The sequence below is a fragment of the Triticum aestivum genome, chromosome 5A, assembly GCF_018294505.1.
Source record: "Triticum aestivum cultivar Chinese Spring chromosome 5A, IWGSC CS RefSeq v2.1, whole genome shotgun sequence".
Lineage (NCBI taxonomy): Eukaryota > Viridiplantae > Streptophyta > Magnoliopsida > Poales > Poaceae > Triticum > Triticum aestivum.
This window is the reverse complement of record NC_057806.1, coordinates 356,895,748-356,906,164: the sequence shown is the minus strand read 5'-3', so window position 1 is coordinate 356,906,164 and position 10,417 is coordinate 356,895,748. Positions and strand designations below refer to the sequence as shown.

At 42.5% G+C, this 10,417-nt stretch overlaps 1 long non-coding RNA gene across 1 annotated transcript; it reads right to left on the bottom strand.

Moving 5' to 3' along the window:
* Positions 1-7,929: 7,929 nt before the first annotated feature.
* Positions 7,930-8,389, bottom strand: LOC123106913 (uncharacterized). Its single transcript, XR_006451545.1, has 2 exons — positions 8,339-8,389; positions 7,930-8,165 (listed from the first exon to the last, which is right to left on the bottom strand). It is a non-coding gene; the product is annotated as an uncharacterized lncRNA (long non-coding RNA).
* Positions 8,390-10,417: the final 2,028 nt, after the last annotated feature.

The window sequence follows — 10,417 nt, the reverse complement described above, 5'->3', positions numbered from 1 at the left end:
GAGACGACGGTGGCGAGTGGCGGCTTGCCACGTGGCGGCGGCGGCGCGGGTCGGACAATGTCCCGCCTGCGGAAATTTCGTCCGGCGGCGGCGGGTGGAGATGGATCTAGGGTTTCGGGAGAGGGGAAACAAGAATTTCGAAGGGGGGTATATTTATAGGCATAGAGGGAGCTAGGAGTGTCCAAATGAGGTGCGGTTTTCGGCCACGCGATCGTGATCGAACGCTCTAGATGATGGAGAGGGTTTTGGTGGGTTTTGGGCCAAATTGAAAGGGTGTTGGGCTGCAACACACACGAGGCCTTTTCGGTCCCTCGGTTAACCGTTGGAGCATCAAACGAAGTCCAAATGGTACGAAACTTGACAGGCGGTCTACCGGTAGTAAACCAAGGCCGCTTGGCAAGTCTCGGTCCAGTCCGGAAACGTTTAACCCCCACACATGAAAGGAAGGTAGAAATGACTACCGGAGGAGATAGGAGCGCCGGAATGCAAAACGGACAACGGGAAAAATGCTCGAATGCATGAGACAAACACGTATGCAAATGCAATGCACATGATGACATGATATGAGATGCATGACAATGCCAACAACACACAGAGACAAAAACCCGAACCCGAGAAAATAAAATAACTTAGCGCCGGAAACAGCAAGAGTTGGAGTACATATAAGGTAAATTACATCCGGGGTGTTACAACGTTGGTGGAGCACCGAGGGTCCCATGAGACAGGGGGCGTGCCCCTACCCTCGTGAGCACCTCTTTGCTTCCTTGCAATAGGGTCCAAGTCTCCTGGATCACGTTCGGTGAGAAAATCACGTTCCCGAAGATTTTATTCCGTTTGGACTCCGTTTGATATTCCGTTTCTTCGAAACGCTGAAATAGGCAAAAAAAACAACAATTCTGGGTTGGGCCTCCAGTTAATAGGTTAGTCCCAAAAATAATATAAAAGTGAAAAATAAAGCCCAATATAGTCCAAAACAGTAGATAATATAGCATGGAGCAATCAAAAATTATAGATACGTTGGAGACGTATCAGGCATCCCCAAGCTTAATTCCTGCTCGTCCTCGAGTAGGTAAATGATAAAAAGAGAATTTTTGATGCGGAGTGCTACTTGGCATAATTTCAATGCAAAATTTCTTAATTGTGGTATGGATATTCAGATTAGAAAGATTCAAGACAAAAGTTCATATTGACATAAAGAATAATAACACTTCAAGCATACTAATAAAGTAATTATGTCTTCTCAAAATAACATGGCCAAAGAAAGTTATCCCTACAAAATCATATAGTCTGGCTATGCTCTATCTTCACCACACAAAGTATTCAAATCATGCACAACCCCGATGACAAGCCAAGCAATTGTTTCATACTCTAACTTCTTCAAAACTTTTTCAATCTTCACGCAATACATGAGCGTGAGCCATGGACATAGCACTATGTGGAATAGAAGGGTGGTTGTGGAGAAGACAAAAAAGAGGGGAAGATAGTCTCACATCAACTAGGCGTATCAACGGGCTATGGAGATGCCCATCAAGAGATATCAATGTGAGTGAGTAGGGATTGCCATGCAACGGATGCACTTGAGCTATAAGTATATGAAAGCTCATTAAAAGAAACTAAGTGGGTGTGCATCCAACTCGCTTGCTCACGAAGACCTAGGGCAATTTGAGGAATCCCATCATTGGAATATACAAGCCAAGTTCTATAATGAAAAATTCCCACTAGTATATGAAAGTGACATAACGAGAGACTTTCTATCATGAAGATCATGGTGCTACTTTGAAGCAGAAGTGTGGTAAAAGGATAGTAACATTGTCCCTTCTCTCTTTTTCTCTCATTTTTTTATTTGGGCCTTTTCTCTTTTTTTATGGCCTCTTTTTTTCCGTCCGGAGTCTCATCCCGACTTATGGGGGAATCATAGTCTCTATCATCCTTTCCTCACTTGGGACAATGCTCTAGAAAATGATGATCATCACACTTTTATTTTTCTTACAACTCAACAATTACAACTCAATACTTAGAACAAATATGACTCTATATGAATGCCTCCGGCGGTGTACCGAGATATGCAATGAATCAAGAGTGACATGTATGAAAGAATTATGAATGGTGGCTTTGCCACAAATACGATGTCAACTACATGATCATGCTAGCTATATGACAATGATGGAGCGTGTCATAATAAATGGAACGGTGGAAAGTTGCATGGCAATATATCTCGGAATGGCTATGGAAAAGTCATGATAGGTAGGTATGGTGGCTGTTTTTAGGAAGGTATATGGTGGGTGTATGATACCGGTGAAAGGTGCGCGGTATTAGAGAGGCTAGCAATGGTGAAAGGATGGGAAAAGGTGCATATAATCCATGGACTCAACATTAGTCATAAAGAACTCATATACTTGTTGCAAAAATCTAGAAGTTATCAAAGCAAAGTATTACGCGCATGCTCCTAGGTGGATATATTGGTAGGAAAATACCATCGCTCGTCCCCGACCGCCACTCATAAGGAAGACAATCAATAAATAAATTATGCTCCGACTTCATCACATAACGGTTCACCATACGTGCATGCTATGGGAATCACAAACTTTAACACAAGTATTCTTTAAATTCACAACTACTAAACTAGCATAACTCTAATATTATCACCTCCATATCTCAAAACAATTATCATGCTTCAATCTTCTCTTAGTATTCAACGCACTCAAAAGAAAATTTCACATATCTTGAACACCAAGCATATTTATATTAAGCAAATTACCATGCTATTAAGACTCTCAAAATAATTTAAGTGAAGCATGAGAGATCAATAGTTTCTTTAAAACAAAACACCACCGTGATCTAAAAGATCTAAGTGAAGCACATAGAGCAAAATTATGACGCTCAAAAGATATAAGTGAAGTGCATAGAGCAAAACTACATAGCTCAAAAGATTTAAGTGAAGCACATAGAGTATTCTATCAAATTTCAATTCATAGATGACTCTCTCAAAAGGTGTGTACAGCAAGGATGATTGTGGCACACTAATAAACAAATACACAAATAATACAAGACGCTCCAAGCAAAACACATATCATGTTGGTGAATAAAAATATAGCTCCAAGTAAATTACCGATGGAAGTGGACGAAAGAGGGGATGTCTTCCGGGGCATCCCCAAGCTTTGACTTTTTGGTGTCCTTGGATTATCTTGGGGGTGCCATGGGCATCCCCAAGCTTAGGCTCTTGCCACTCCTTGTTCCATAATCCATCAAAAGAATTCACCCAAAACTTGAAAACTTCACAAGACAAAACTCAAAATAGAAAACTCGTGAGCTCCGTTAGCGAAAGAAAACAAAAGACCACTTCAAGGTACTGTAATGAACTCATTATTTATTTGTATTGGTGTTAAACCTACTTTATTCCAACTTCTCTATGGATTATAAACTATTTTACTAGCCATAGATTCATCAAAATAAGCAAACAACACACGAAAAACAGAATCTGTCAAAAACAGAACAGTCTGTAGTAATCTGTAGCTAGCGCAAGATCTGGAACCCCAAAAATTCTAAAATAAATTGCTGGACGTGAGGAATTTATCTATTAATCATCTTCAAAAAGAATTAACTAAATAGCACTCTTAAAATAAAAATTACAGCAGTTCTCGTGAGCGCTAAAGTTTCTGTTTTTTACAGCAAGTTCAATAAGACTTTCCCCAAGTCTTCCCAACGGTTCTACTTGGCACAAACACTAATTAAACACAAAAAACACAACCAAAATAGAGGATAAATAATTTATTTATTGAATAACAGCAAGGAAAAATATTGGGTTGTCTCCCAACAAGCGTTTTTCTTTAAAGCCTTATAGCTAGGCATTGGTAATTTTAATGATGCTCACATGAAAGACAAGAATTGAAGCACAAAGAGGGCATCATAAAACATGTGACAAACACATATAAGTATAACATACTTCCTATGCATAGGCATCTTATAGGCAAACAAATTTTCAAGGCAAGAAAAAACTAGCATATGCAAGGAAGCGGAAAGAAACAGTAGCAATCTCAACATAACGAGAGGTAATTTAGTAACAAGAAGATTTCTACAACCATATTTTCCTCTCTCATAGTAATTACATGTAGGATCATAAGCAAATTCAACAAAATAGCTATAACATAGAATATTTTCAACATGATCCACATGCATGCAAAGTTTACACTCTTCCAAAATAGTGGGATTAACATTAACTAAAGTCATGACTTCTCCAAACCCACTTTTATTAAGATTTTCATAAGATTGAACATTCTCCAAATATGTGGGATCTAAAGTTGACACTATTCCAAACCCACTTTCAATAATATTGCAAACACTATTATCAATCTCATATTCATCATGGGGTTTAAATAAATTTTTAAGATCATAAGAAGAATCACCCCAATCATAATCATTGCAACAAGTAGTAGACGTAGCAAAACTAGCATCCCCAAGCTTAGGGTTTTGCATCTTATTAGCACAATTGACATCAAGAGAATTTATAATAAAATCATTGCAATCATGCTTTTTATTCAAAGATCTATCATGTGTCACTTCATAAAGCACTTCATCACGATTTTCAGATTTACGGATTTCAGGCAATAGCTTGTAAAGATAATCTAGTGCATCCAAATCACTAAGAATTGGTTCATCATAATTGGATCCCTTAAAAAGATTGGCAAGCGGATGAGGATCCATAGATCTTAAGTTCTCTATTTAATAATAAATAAACAACTATTCCAACCATATGAGTAAACAAGAAACAGGAAAAAAGAGGCAAATAGAGAAAGAGAGGGAGGATAGAAAGAGAGAGGGTGAATAAAACGGCAAGGGTGAATTGGGGGAGGAAAACGAGAGGCAAATGGCAAATAATGTAATGCGAGAGATAGGGATTGTGATGGGTACTTGGTATGTTGACTTTTTGCGTAGACTCCCTGGCAACGGCGCCAGAAATCCTTCTTGCTACGTCTTGAGCTTGCGTTAGTTTTCCCCGAAGAGGAAGGGATGATGCAGCAGAGTAGCGTAAGTATTTCCCTCAGTTTTTGAGAACCAAGGTATCAATCCAGTAGGAGCCCACGCTCAAGTCCCTCGTACCTTCACAAAGCGATAGCTACCCGCAACCAACGCGATTAGGGGTTGTCAAGCCCTTCACGGTCACTTACGAGAGTGAGATCTGATAGACAGAATATTTTTGGTATTTTTGATATAAAGATGCAAAGTAAAAAGTAAAAGCAAAGTAAATAGCAAAACAATATAAAAGTGATGGAGATTGATGTGATGAGAATAGACCCGGGGGCCATAGGTTTCACTAGTGGCTTCTCTCGAGAGCATAAGTTTTCTATGGTGGGTGAACAAATTATTGTTGAGCAATTGACAGAATTGAGCATAGTTATGAGAATATCTAGGCATGATCATGTATATAGGCATCACGTCCGTGACAAGTAGATCGAAACGATTCTGCATCTACTACTATTACTCCACTCATCGACCGCTATCCAGCATGCATCTAGAGTATTAAGTTAAAAACAGAGTAATGCTTTAAGCAAGATGACATGATGTAGAGAGATAAATTCATGCAATATGAAATAAACCCCATCTTGTTATCCTCGATGGCAACGATACAATACGTGTCTTGCTGCCCCTTCTGTCACTAGGAAAGAACACCACAAGATCGAACCCAAAGCTAAGCACTTCTCCCATGGCAAGAACTACCAATCTAGTTGGCCAAACCAAACGGATAATTCGAAGAGACTTGCAAAGATAACCAATCATACATAAAAGAATTCAGAGAAGATTCAAATATTGTTCATAGATAGACTTGATCATAAACCCACAATTCATCGGTCTCAACAAACACACCGCAAAAGAAGAAGATTACATCGAATAGATCTCCACAAGAGAGGGGGAGAACATTGTATTGAGATCCAAAAAGAGAGAAGAAGCCATCTAACTACTAACTATGGACCCGAAGGTCTGAGGTAAACTACTAACACTTCATCGGAGAGGCTATGACGATGTAGAAGCCCTCCGTGATGACGGCCCTCTCCAGCGGAGCTCCGGAACAGGCCCCAAGATGGGATCTCATGGATACAGAAAGTTACGGCGTTGGAATTAGGTTTTTGGCTCCTGTTCTGATCGTTTGGGGGTACGTGGATATATATATATATATATATATATATATATATATATATATATATATATATATATATATATATATATATATAGCCGGTCTATTCTGATAATATTATCAGAATAACTATTCTGATAATATTATCAGAATAACTATTCTGATAACACTTCCGCGTTGCATGCTCAACGCGAGGGCACTGCACTTTCTTTAGCTAAAACACTGCATTACAGAGACTAGTGAACTTCGTGTCGTAAAAAACTGTACGCAGTGTTTTTTCGGTACTATTTTTGCTCTACTTTATGATATACCGTTGGAAAGCTATGGATTAGGCACAACTTCGCCATGTTGAATACTTTTCGTGGTTCCTCACAGTTTAAGAGCAGTTTTGAAAATGGTGCGGCCCATGACGAGTGGCAGCGAGCGTTTTTTCGCGTTTTTTTCTAAACCGATCGTCAGAATGAAACAAACGATACACCCTTGGATAGATATCGTCGAGGCGCATCTTTTTCATAACTATTATTTTCTCTAATTCGTTACAGTTTAAGAGCAGCTTCAAATTTACTAAATCGCGGAATTCTGTTTTTCAAAAAAATTCAAATTTTCGATACTGTTTCGCTCCAGTTTTCTAACCGTTTATCAAAACAAGGCGTGTAATATACCATTGAAAAGCTATGGGCAAGGCGCAACTTTCATACGTTGAAATGTTTTTGAGATTCCTTAAGGTTTTAAGTTAATTTTGAAAATCGTGCGGCACATGACGAGTGGCAGCGGCCGTTTTTCGTAAAATTTTTACAAACCGCTGGTCGGAATGATTCAAACGATACGCCTTTGGAAAGATATCGATGAGGCGCAACTTTTTCATGTAGAATACTCTCTCTAATTCTTTATGGTTTAAGAGGAATTTCGAATTTACCGAAATGCGGACACTCTGTTTTTCGCGACACCCAAATCGACGAAGTGAACTCCATCTGATAGAAAAGAGCAATGCTTCGGATGTAAAAGCACACTGCATCTGACGGGCAAGCAAAACGCATGATTTCTTTTGTCTTAATTTTCGTTATTCCTTTTTTAGTCGGACACCACATGAGCTGCATCTGACGGCCAAGTGCACCGCAGTTTCTAATCAAGTTGACTGATTCCGAAACACATGATACCTCGTGGGATGAGTGCAGTGCACATCAAAGGGAAAGTAAACCGCGACACAAATCAAAGTGGATCGCATGGCTTTGTTGTTGTTTTTGAACTACTTTTTTAAGAACATGTCCAAAATGAATTACCGAGGCTAGTGTACTGCATCTTCATTTTTGCAAAATGCTTTTTAAGTTTGCATGGTTGAGGTAACTGAACTACATTATTATTTTGTCCTTTTCTTCTTATTTTTAAATGAATACATTTTGACTGTTGAGACGATGCAAGTGTACTGCATCAATGTTTTTTACAAAGTGAGCCATAAACGTTTGTTACAATGAACTGCACTATTTTCTTTAATAAATACAAGGCGCTGATCATATACAGAATGCCACCGGACACAAAACAAGTGTGCTGCATAAGCAAAGTGTTCTTTTTCACTTGACAAAACAAAACAGAGTGAACCACAACCATTGTTATCTGCTTCTCTAAATGAACTTCATTTAAATAAGCTAATGTTAAATTTATGTTACTTTTTAAACATATACGTCTGAGCTGAGCTGAATTTGCCGAGGCTAGTGAACTCCATAATTGTTTTTCTCTAATCATTGTACGAACAAAATAAACTGCAGTCAACTTCTCGTCGATCTCGAGGGGCTGCTGGAACGAAGATGAGGAATGATCCGTGCAGTACAGTCAAATAGGGTCCCAATCTTCTTACAGAACAATCCCTAAAAACTGAAAATAGAAAAGCAGTATGGGAGAAAAAGAAATTACTCCAGCAAAAATACACAAAACAGTCAAAAAATTTGAAAGTCCATAAATATTACACATGGAGCCTAACATCCTTTTTCAGTCTAAAGAGATCTCATCAAGCACACCTACTGACACACTCAACCTGCAGCTAAATGAATCAAACAGAACACAAAAATCAAATTAGTGTGCATCCAAATTTTATAACTGGCCCACATACTACATAACAGTAACTGTTGTTCGTGCCATTAAGCTTAAATCAGTAGCACCAATTTTGTTTGTCCATAGAAGAATTTTAGTATGAAATCATGAAGAGTTCCATACCCTGATAGTGAAACGTATGAACTCAAGAGAGTAACTAGAAGAGCGGCTACCCTAAACACAATTTGATGTTGGCCAACTCGAAGATCTGCTCAACCTAGTCATTGAACACCATTACAAGCAGCAACAAGGCTGCATACATGGATAAAAAAATGGTTCATTACAGCACAAACTAGCAGAATTGCAAAACACTGTACACTAGCACAAGATTTCTTCAGTAAATTCTAGGGAGGATTCCATAGATCAATGTACTGAATGCTGATACCTGGTTTCAGTGTCTTAAGACTTGAGGTGTTGCAGGCTAGGTTCTAGAAGCCCTCTCGCTCCAATGCATCTGCAACCACTGTGGACCTTCAGCAAAGATGCAAAAGCAAGAGTTAGCATCTAACGCTGAATCACCCAAATAAAAATGGTATCAAATTGGTTCCTCGCAGAGAGCAATCGGCCTGTGCAAGTTAACTACACGTTCCCGCGGGCCAAACTACATGGCTGCAGCAACTGCACCGCTGCTCTACAAGGCAGGATGAGGAGCCCTTTTGCCGCCATTGCTCTGTAGTGTCGGGGCAGCGCGGCGCAACGGCGGCGGCGGAGATGCCCCCTAGTAGCGGGCAGAGGAGGTTAGTGTACCAGACGAGATTAGTGTACCTGGCCGTTCTTGCAAGAGGCCGCCGGGGTGCGACGTTGGACAGCCGGGGACCATAGAGGAAAGGATCTCACCGGATCTAGCTCGCCTCCATACCCTGGGTGGATGGGAGGCCGCCATGTCCGAGCAGAGAAGCTCGATCTCGCGAGATCCAGCGCTGTCTGTTGGATCCTACACGGGGGGAGCCGCTGACCCGGCGCCCGCACTCAGTGCGCTGCACGCACGCGCCCACCGGACTGCACATGCTCACCGTCCGCACTGCACGGGGCGGTGCTGATCCGGCGCCCGAACTCAGCGCCCTGCACACACGCGCCCACCGGACTGCACGTGCTCACCGCCCGCACTGCACGGGGGCGGTGCTGATCCGGCGCCCGCACTCAGCACGCTGCACGCACGCGCCCACTGGACTGCATGTGCTCACCGCCCGCACTATGCGGGGGCTGAGATGGTGCTCCTGCAGAAAAAGAACAAAGAAGGATGGTAGTGAGCAGGTGAGGCCGCATGCATCATCGGGTCTTGGCCGTCGCCGGCGGCTGTTTCATGCCGGAGGCATGGTGGTCTGAGCCACTAGAAGTGGGTGGGGTCCCGTTGGGGTCGTGGTTCGCTGCGGGGTTCCAGCGAGGTCGAGCTTGACGAGTTCGGCCACTAGCGGGGGAGGAGGCCATGGAGAAGGCGTGGGAGGGCAGGGGGCTCAGATTCATCGGTCGCCGGGGCCTAGGCGGAGGAATAGGGAAGGGGAAGGGCTCGCGCTGGGGTAGGCAGGGTGGTCGGCGGCGCAACGCTTATGGGCAGCCGACGGTGGATGTGGAGGTGGTGCTGGAGGCCGCGGTGGCCGGTGCGTGGGGTGCGGGAGCACAACGGGGAAGAAGGTGGGGGGATGCAAGGATGAAAGTGGGTTGTGGGGGGCCATCGAGGAAGAAGGAGAAGGTGGGAGGGCGGGGTCCCCGACGAGGAAGAAGGTGGGGTGGGCGGTGGGGAAGAAGGTGGGTGTGGGTGCCCCGGCGGGGAAGAAGGTGGGGGATCGGGGGATTGGGTGCGTGTGTTTGAGGAAGGAAGAAGGTGAGGATGGGCACGGGGTCGGGTGGGTGTTAGCAGAATAAGCATGGTTGATGTGCAAAATAAGGTCTGTAGGGGTGTTATCATAATAGACCCACCCTATATATATAGGAGGAAGGAGTACGTCAGTGGAGCATCGAGGGTCCCACGAGGCAAGGGGGCGCGCCTTAGGGGGGGTGCGCCCCCTACCCTCGTGAGCACCTCTTTGCTTCCTTGTAGTAGGGTCCAAGTCTCCTAGATCACGTTCGGTGAGAAAATCACGTTCCCAAAGATTTTATTCCGTTTGGACTCCGTTTGATATTTTGTTTCTTCGAAACACTGAAATAGGCAAAAAAAATAGCAATTCTGGGCTGGGCCTCCGGTTAATAGGTTAGTCCCAAAAA